The sequence below is a fragment of the Eretmochelys imbricata genome, chromosome 2 (assembly GCF_965152235.1).
Source record: "Eretmochelys imbricata isolate rEreImb1 chromosome 2, rEreImb1.hap1, whole genome shotgun sequence".
NCBI classification, from domain to species: Eukaryota; Metazoa; Chordata; order Testudines; family Cheloniidae; genus Eretmochelys; species Eretmochelys imbricata.
In genome coordinates, this window is record NC_135573.1 from 3,019,478 (window position 1) to 3,027,724 (window position 8,247).

Here is an 8,247-nt window from a genome sequence, read left to right on the forward strand (position 1 = left end):
TCCACACCATCCTCCAGATCGTTTATGAAGATATTGAACAAAACCGGCCCGAGGACCGATCCTTGGGGCACTCCACTTGACACCGGCTGCCAGCTAGACATGGAGCCATTGATCACTACCCGTTGAGCCCGACAATCTAGCCAACTTTCTACCCACCTTATAGTCCATTCATCCAGCCCATACTTCCTTAACTTGCTGACAAGAATACTGTGGGAGACCGTGTCAAAAGCTTTAATTTGTGTGATTTTAAAACATGAGTTAAATCTAATAAAATGGTCATGAAACATTTTTCAGTTTTTACTGTGGTGCCATACAGCCCATCTTCACCCTCACGGTCTCACCCTTCATCAGCCCTGATACACACACCCCTGAAATTTGAACACCCCCCCCCATTTCAATTCCTGGGGAAACCACTGGTGGGGCAGGCATAGGGGCTGAGCCCGGGACCAGGGGGCAGTAGGTGCGGGGCAGGTACAGGGGCGTAGCCTGGGATCAGCGGGTGGGGGTGTAGGCCTGGGTCCGGGAGCAGTAGGCAGGGCCCACCGGGCTATCAGAGAGGGGCCATCCCTAGCATGGCTCTCACTGAGTGGCATGAGAGGAGGTTATGGGTATGTTATAAGGGAACATGCCCTCCCACACACTGGGTGCATTGCAGGGGGGATGTGCAGGGGAGCACCCGGATTTGTCCCCTAGCCCTGTTCCCCCCACGGAGGAGCTGTCGGATCGGGGAGCGGGGATTCCAGGTGCCTGCTGATCGGTTTGCCCATATGGGCTGCCTAAGGGAAGGGCAGGGATCAGCTCCCTCGCAGCTCACGTGGGGAAAGTGACCAGCAGGCACAGAGCCCTGGAGTCTCTGCTTGCCCCTTCCTGCCAGGCCATTAGGGGGGCAGAAGGAATGTGCTGGGGGGGGCACTCTGTGCCCGCTGGTCAGTTTCCCACATGGACCATGGCTGTTTTCAGCGAGGAGAGCCAGGCTGCTTCCCAACCCAGGGGAGCACTCAGCTGCTAGATGTGGGGACAGGACTTCCCTTGCAGGAAGCCACTGGGGTGGTCAGACCTACCCCCAGGAGCCTCCCCCGGTTGCAGGAAGCTTTGCACTCCCCCCTGCTTCCTGCCCCCATCGCTCCTTACCCATGGGGGGCGGGGTCACTGTATGGGAAGTTTCCCCCCCCTCTGCCGAACCGTCATGCGTCTGGACCCCACCTGCTAAGCCCTCCCCCCAGCACCCAGACAGCCCCCCACGGAGCTCCAACCACCTTCACCTGGACTCCCCCTGTAGAGTCCCATTCCCCCTGCACCCAGAATCCTCCAATGAGCCCCTGTGCATCCACATCCCCCCCACATCTGAAAACTTGAATCCTGCCAGGCTGAGCCTGCCTGCCCCATATCTGGATTGGAGGGCACAGCTGGGCATGCCTGTGAGACTGTGTCTCTTGCTCACTATCCTGGTGCACCTGGCATGGAGGGGCAGGGGACAGGCTTTAGCAATGGTTTGATGTGGGCATTGCATGTGTTGAAGCAAAGCGTAATTACTGGGTGTGACGTTATTGACTTGAACTGGGACCATATAGAACATCGTTGCAACCAAGATCCTGTAGTGGCACCAAATCGTGTATAAAGGGGGTCAAATAAGGCGTCTAAGACGAGGTTATGGTTTGCTGGTTAGGATTATGCGATCTGTTTGCATGTATCATTTTTGTATTTAAAGATATATGTATTGGCTCTATACTGTCTGTATGCTATGCTTCTGGGTGACACCCCAGACCAGTTGATGACAGCTGTGCCTAGCCTGCTTGATGGCCCATTAAGGACCATCCGCTGTACAACTGACCCATTAAGAGAAGGCAGACGCCCCTTGGGACTCAGCAAGGTAGGCAGGGACCTGCCTAGGGACAGAACTCTGAGGTTTTTCCAGGCCATGGGATGGACAGCTTGTCTTTGGGACAAAGAAAGACAGACCACATGTCAAAAGACTATAAAAGGCTGCTGCAGCTCCTCCGTCTTGTCTTCAATCCTGCTTCATACCTCTGGAGGGACTTTGCTACACTGAAGCTTTGAACCAAGGACTGAAGGACCCACCCCAGCTGGGGATGTTCTCCAGAGACTGGATTTGAACCTGCCATTTATTCCATCCCTGCTACAAGCCTGAACCAAGAACTTGGCCGTTACTGTATGTCATTGATTCCATTGAACCCATTCTAGCTCTCACCTCTATCCTTTTCCTTTTATGAATAAAGCTTTAGATTTTAGATTCTAAAGGATTGGCAACAGCATGATTTGTGGGTAAGATCTGATTTGTATATTGACCTGGGTCCGGGGCTTGGTCCTTTGGGATCGAGAGAATCTTTTTCTTTTACTGGGGTATTGGTTTTCATAACCATTCGTCCCCATAACGAGGGGCACTGGTGGTGATACTGGGAAACTGGAGTGTCTAAGGGAATTGCTTGTGTGACTTGTGGTTAGCCAGTGAGGTAAAACCAAGGTCTTCTCTGTCTGGCTGGTTTGGTTTGCCTTGGTGTGCACAGAAACCCCAGCCTGGGGCTGTAACCGCCCTGCTTGAAGCAATTTGTCCTGAATTGGCACTCTCAGTTGGGTCCCACCAGAACCAGCATCATTACACTGGGCATGGTCTGTTTTGGGCTGAAAAAACAGTTAGACTTGTTTTACTGAACAGCAACAAAAGATAGCAGCCCTCCCATTCCAGGAAAACATGACACAGGGAAAGAGAAAATTTATCTCCTGGTCTTTCTGAAAGACATATTTGATCATATGTCATATAAGGGTTTTATTTCCATTTTGTAAGGATAATAAATACAATGTGGTTATTAAAAATACCATTAACTCTGTGGCAAGCGATGCAGGCAGATCTGCTTCGTGCAAAGGGTAAGATACGGGTGCCATAAGGAGAACTCAGTTTGGAGTGGGCCATACAAATCTTGTTTTGTAGATGTTTCTTTCCCTTTTCTTCCCTTCCTGCCTGCTTGCCCGGAGTCTGGGGACAAACTGAAAGCTGAATTCAACGGAAGTTCCTGTGATTTCAGGTCCTCGCTTTCAAGCGGACCCAGGTTCGCTGGACACCTAAATGGAGCAGTTGTACAGAATCAAGAGGTGTCTTTAGACACATCCTGGTAGGGCCCTACTAAATTCATGTTCATTCTTGTCAATTTCACAGATGGAGCTGCACTGCTGTAGGGGTCTGGAGAAGATGCTTGTCACGGGGTCCCCAGGCGATGCTCTGGAATTGCTCCCCGTGAAGCCAGGCAGGACTCTGGGGAAGGCTCCTCTCTGGGAGCAGCCTGTCTGCAGGGCAAAAAGCTCACACGGCTTCCACCTTCTTGGGTCTGACCTCGGAGCATTCAGCATCCTCTGCCCCTCCGTGCGCTTCCCACAGCAAGTCTGCCCAGGCGGGGTCCTGGGGAAGCAAGAGGGTCCTGCCCCCCAACTCCGCAGTCAGACGTGACTCTCAGCCAGCCAGGAAAACAGAAGGTTTATTAGACAACAGGAAAACGATCTAAAATAGAGCTTGTAGGTGCAGAGAACCGGACCTCTCAGCTGGGTCCATTTTGGGGGCAGTGAGCCAGACAACCACATCTGCACTTCACTCCACGTCCCCAGCCTGTCCAAACTGACTCACACTCCAGCCCCTCCTCCTCTGGGCTTTGTCCCTTTTCCGGGCCAGGAGGTCACCAAGTTCCTTTGTTCTCCAACCCTTTAGCTCTCACCTTGCAGGGGGGAAGGGAAGGGACCAGGCCATCAGTTGCCAGGAGACAGAGTGTCGGCCATTTATGTACACTGGGCCTTTGCAACAATTACTCCCCCTTATCCCACCGCCTAGAGACTTTAGAAATGCATAGGGAAAACTGAGGCACCCCTACAGTATTCAGAGGAAACATTAAGAACAGTCCCACTTCGTCACAATGCTTTAAGCCAATGGAAGAAAGACGCTCTCCCACTGACACAGCAGTGCCTACGGGGCTGGGGGGGGGTTGGGTCACTATAACTATGTAGCGTGGGGGTGTGTGGATTTTTCACACCCCGAGTGACGTCATTATACCACAGCAAGTGTGTAGTGTAGACTTTGCCGAAGACTCCTATTGACTTCCATGGGAATTAGATCCAGCGCATTGAGAAATTACTTTAAAAACCTATGGCAGGGATAACATTTTTGATTAGACCCTAGAGGGTGATGCAAAGTACCTACAGAGAAGTGACTGTGACCTCTACAAGTTTGAACTTGAGTAAAATATTGTTCTGTTTTAATTTAGGCCCATCAAATTATTTTACTCGAAAACCAAGAAAAGCTAACCCAAGGGAAGACGATTGCTTCTACATGAAGATAAAGACAGTATTTCTATAGTAAGACAATGTTTATGTAACTCTCAGACGAGGGAGACATGATTCATAATTACATGAGAGTGCTCGGTTCTCTTTATTCAAGAATTTGTTTCTATGCTAATGTTGATTTCTCAGTGGTAGCTGGTAAACATGGCAAATAATTATGTTAAAATAAAAAAGGTGATTAAATAATTAATGTAAACTGTATTTGTGATTTCAAGTCCATTATAATTTAACTACCACTAACATTCGGTAAATCCAGAAATTAGGCCTCTATATATTATTAAACCCCCTTGACCCCCCAAATAGACGTCAAACTATGCCCATGGAGGGGACCATGCGTGTTCAGCCAGGGCTCATTGGCTGCCAGGGCTCCCTCCCGAGCCATCCGAACAGCTGTGGTTGGGGGGTGCAGAGCACCCAATTGGAGTTGGTGCATATGGGGCATGGCCCCAACCCCCAGCACCGCAGGCCCTGGGCCAGGAGCCACGTGGGCCAGAGTCTCAGGAAATCTCTCCCAGGTCAGGGAGGGAGGGCGGAGGGCAGGGAGCAGTGGGCAGGTGGGGCGTGGAGGGTGGGAAGAGGTGGAGTGAGGTGCAGCCTCAGGGAAGGGGGTGGGTCAGAAGTGGGAAGAGGCACAATGAGGGCGGAGCAGAAGCAGAGTGGGGCAGGACTTTGGGGCAGAGCAGGGATGGAGCACCCCTTGGGGGAAAAGAAAACTCAGTGCATAGGCTGTACCCCTTCCCAGGGACCGGCCCTGTGAGCTGCCAGCCCCTGGCACGGCCTCTGAGCAGCGGGCAGAGGGGGCTGGAACCTTCAGCCACTTACGGGCCCCATTGGCACAGGTGCCTGGGCACGTCCCACCCCCCTGCCCCGGGCCCGTCACAGCCCCAGCCCTCGCCCACAGCAAGGCAGAGAGAGCTTGGGAGACGCATCGTTTTATTGTCCATGGGGCAGGCTGAGCTCTGCGGGACTCGGGCCTGGCATGAGCCATCACGGATCCCCCGACACAACCAAGCCAGTGGCCTCCTCCCAGCCCCTTCTGCTCTTCCCACTCCTGCGGGGCAGGGCTGAGTGTGAGCAGGGGGCGGCACGAGGCTCCTTCACTGAGCAGCCGTGTGGGATCAGCGTGGGGCAGAGGGTCTGTGGGGGGAGTTTGGGGTCTATGGCTGGGCTGTGTGAGATGGTGGCTCCGGGAGGCCCCGGCAGAAATCGGGCCCCCTTGGGCCGGGCACTGAGCAAGCAACAGGCTGCTCCAGAGAGCCCCAGGCCATCCCTGTCCAGAGGGGCTGCCCAGCTGCATGGCCTGCAGGGCACCTGGGGTAGTTTGGAGGGGGTGGGGCAGGGCGGCAGGACCTGAGCCAAGCCCCAGGGAGCGGAGCCACGCTGGGTGAGCAGTGCCGTGGGAGGGGCGATCCCTGGGGTGGGGGAAGAGCGTCCCTGAGATCTGTGTTTGGGGTGGCTGCCCTGGGTGTGAACGGTGCCTCACCTCTAAGTGCCCACCCAGAGCCCGGGGGCTGGGTGTGAACGGTGCCATCCCTCTGAGTGCCCACCCAGAGCCCGGGGGCTGGGTGTGAACGGTGCCTCACCTCTGAGTGCCCACCCAGAGCCCGGGGGCTGGGTGTGAACGGTGCCATCCCTCTGAGTGCCCGCCCAGGGACCGGGGGCTGGGTGTGAACGGTGCCATCCCTCTGAGTGCCCGCCCAGGGACCGGGGGCTGGGTGTGAACGGTGCCATCCCTCTGAGTGCCCACCCAGGGACCGGGGGCTGGGTGTGAACGGTGCCATGCCTCTGAGTGCCCACCCAGGGACCGGGGGCTGGGTGTGAACGGTGCCATCCCTCTGACTGCCCACCCAGGGACCGGGGGCTGGGTGTGAACGGTGCCCTCCCTCTGAGTGCCCACCCAGAGCCCGGGGGCTGGGTGTGAACGGTGCCCTCCCTCTGAGTGCCCACCCAGAGCCCGGGGGCTGGGTGTGAACGGTGCCCTCCCTCTGAGTGCCCGCCCAGGGACCGGGGGCTGGGTGTGAACGGTGCCTCACCTCTGAGTGCCCACCCAGAGCCCGGGGGCTGGGTGTGAACAGTGCCCTCCCTCTGAGTGCCCACCCAGGGACCGGGGGCTGGGTGTGAACGGTGCCATCCCTCTGAGTGCCCACCCAGGGACCGGGGGCTGGGTGTGAACGGTGCCTCACCTCTAAGTGCCCGCCCAGGGACCGGGGGCTGGGTGTGAACGGTGCCATCCCTCTGAGTGCCCACCCAGGGACCGGGGGCTGGGTGTGAATAATGCCCTCCCTCTGAGTGCCCACTCAGAGCCCGGGGGCTGGGTGTGAACGGTGCCATGCCTCTGAGTGCCCACCCAGAGCCCGGGGGCGGGTGTGAACGGTGCCATGCCTCTGAGTGCCCACCCAGGGACCGGGGGCTGGGTGTGAACGGTGCCATCCCTCTGAGTGTCCACCCAGGGACCGGGGGCTGGGTGTGAACGGTGCCATCCCTCTGAGTGCCCACCCAGGGACCGGGGGCTGGGTGTGAACCATGCCATCCCTCTGAGTGCCCACCCAGGGACCGGGGGCTGGGTGTGAACGGTGCCATCCCTCTGAGTGCCCACCCAGGGACCGGGGACTGGGTGTGAACGGTGCCATCCCTCTGAGTGTCCACCCAGGGACCGGGGGCTGGGTGTGAACGGTGCCATCCCTCTGAGTGCCCACCCAGGGACCGGGGGCTGGGTGTGAACCATGCCATCCCTCTGAGTGCCCACCCAGGGACCGGGGGCTGGGTGTGAACCATGCCATCCCTCTGAGTGCCCACCCAGGGACCGGGGGCTGGGTGTGAACGGTGCCATCCCTCTGAGTGCCCACCCAGGGACCGGGGGCTGGGTGTGAACCATGCCATCCCTCTGAGTGCCCACCCACGGACCGGGGGCTGGGTGTGAACGGTGCCATCCCTCTGAGTGCCCACCCAGGGACCGGGGGCTGGGTGTGAACAGTGCCATCCCTCTGAGTGCCCACCCAGGGACCGGGGGCTGGGTGTGAACCATGCCATCCCTCTGAGTGCCCACCCAGAGCCCGGGGGCTGGGTGTGAACGGTGCTATCCCTCTGAGTGCCCACCCAGGGCCCGGGGGCTGGGTGTGAACCATGCCATCCCTCTGAGTGCCCACCCAGAGCCCGGGGGCTGGGTGTGAATAGTGCCCTCCCTCTGAGTGCCCACCCAGGGACCGGGGGCTGGGTGTGAACGGTGCCATCCCTCTGAGTGCCCACCCAGAGCCCGGGGGCTGGGTGTGAACGGTGCCATCCCTCTGAGTGCCCACCCAGGGACCGGGGGCTGGGTGTGAACGGTGCCATCCCTCTGAGTGCCCACCCAGAGCCCGGGGGCTGGGTGTGAACGGTGCCTCACCTCTGAGTGCCCACCCAGAGCCCGGGGGCTGGGTGTGAACAGTGCCCTCCCTCTGAGTGCCCACCCAGGGACCGGGGGCTGGGTGTGAACGGTGCCATCCCTCTGAGTGCCCACCCAGAGCCCTGGGGCTGGGTGTGAACGGTGCCATCCCTCTGAGTGCCCACCCAGAGCCCGGGGGCTGGGTGTGAACGGTGCCATCCCTCTGAGTGCCCACCCAGAGCCCGGGGGCTGGGTGTGAACGGTGCCATCCCTCTGAGTGCCCACCCAGAGCCCGGGGGCTGGGTGTGAACGGTGCCATCCCTCTGAGTGCCCACCCAGAGCCCGGGGGCTGGGTGTGAACGGTGCCATCCCTCTGAGTGCCCACCCAGGGACCGGGGGCTGGGTGTGAACGGTGCCATCCCTCTGAGTGCCCACCCAGGGACCGGGGGCTGGGTGTGAACGGTGCCATCCCTCTGAGTGCCCACCCAGGGACCGGGGGCTGGGTGTGAACGGTGCCATCCCTCTGAGTGCCCACCCAGGGACCG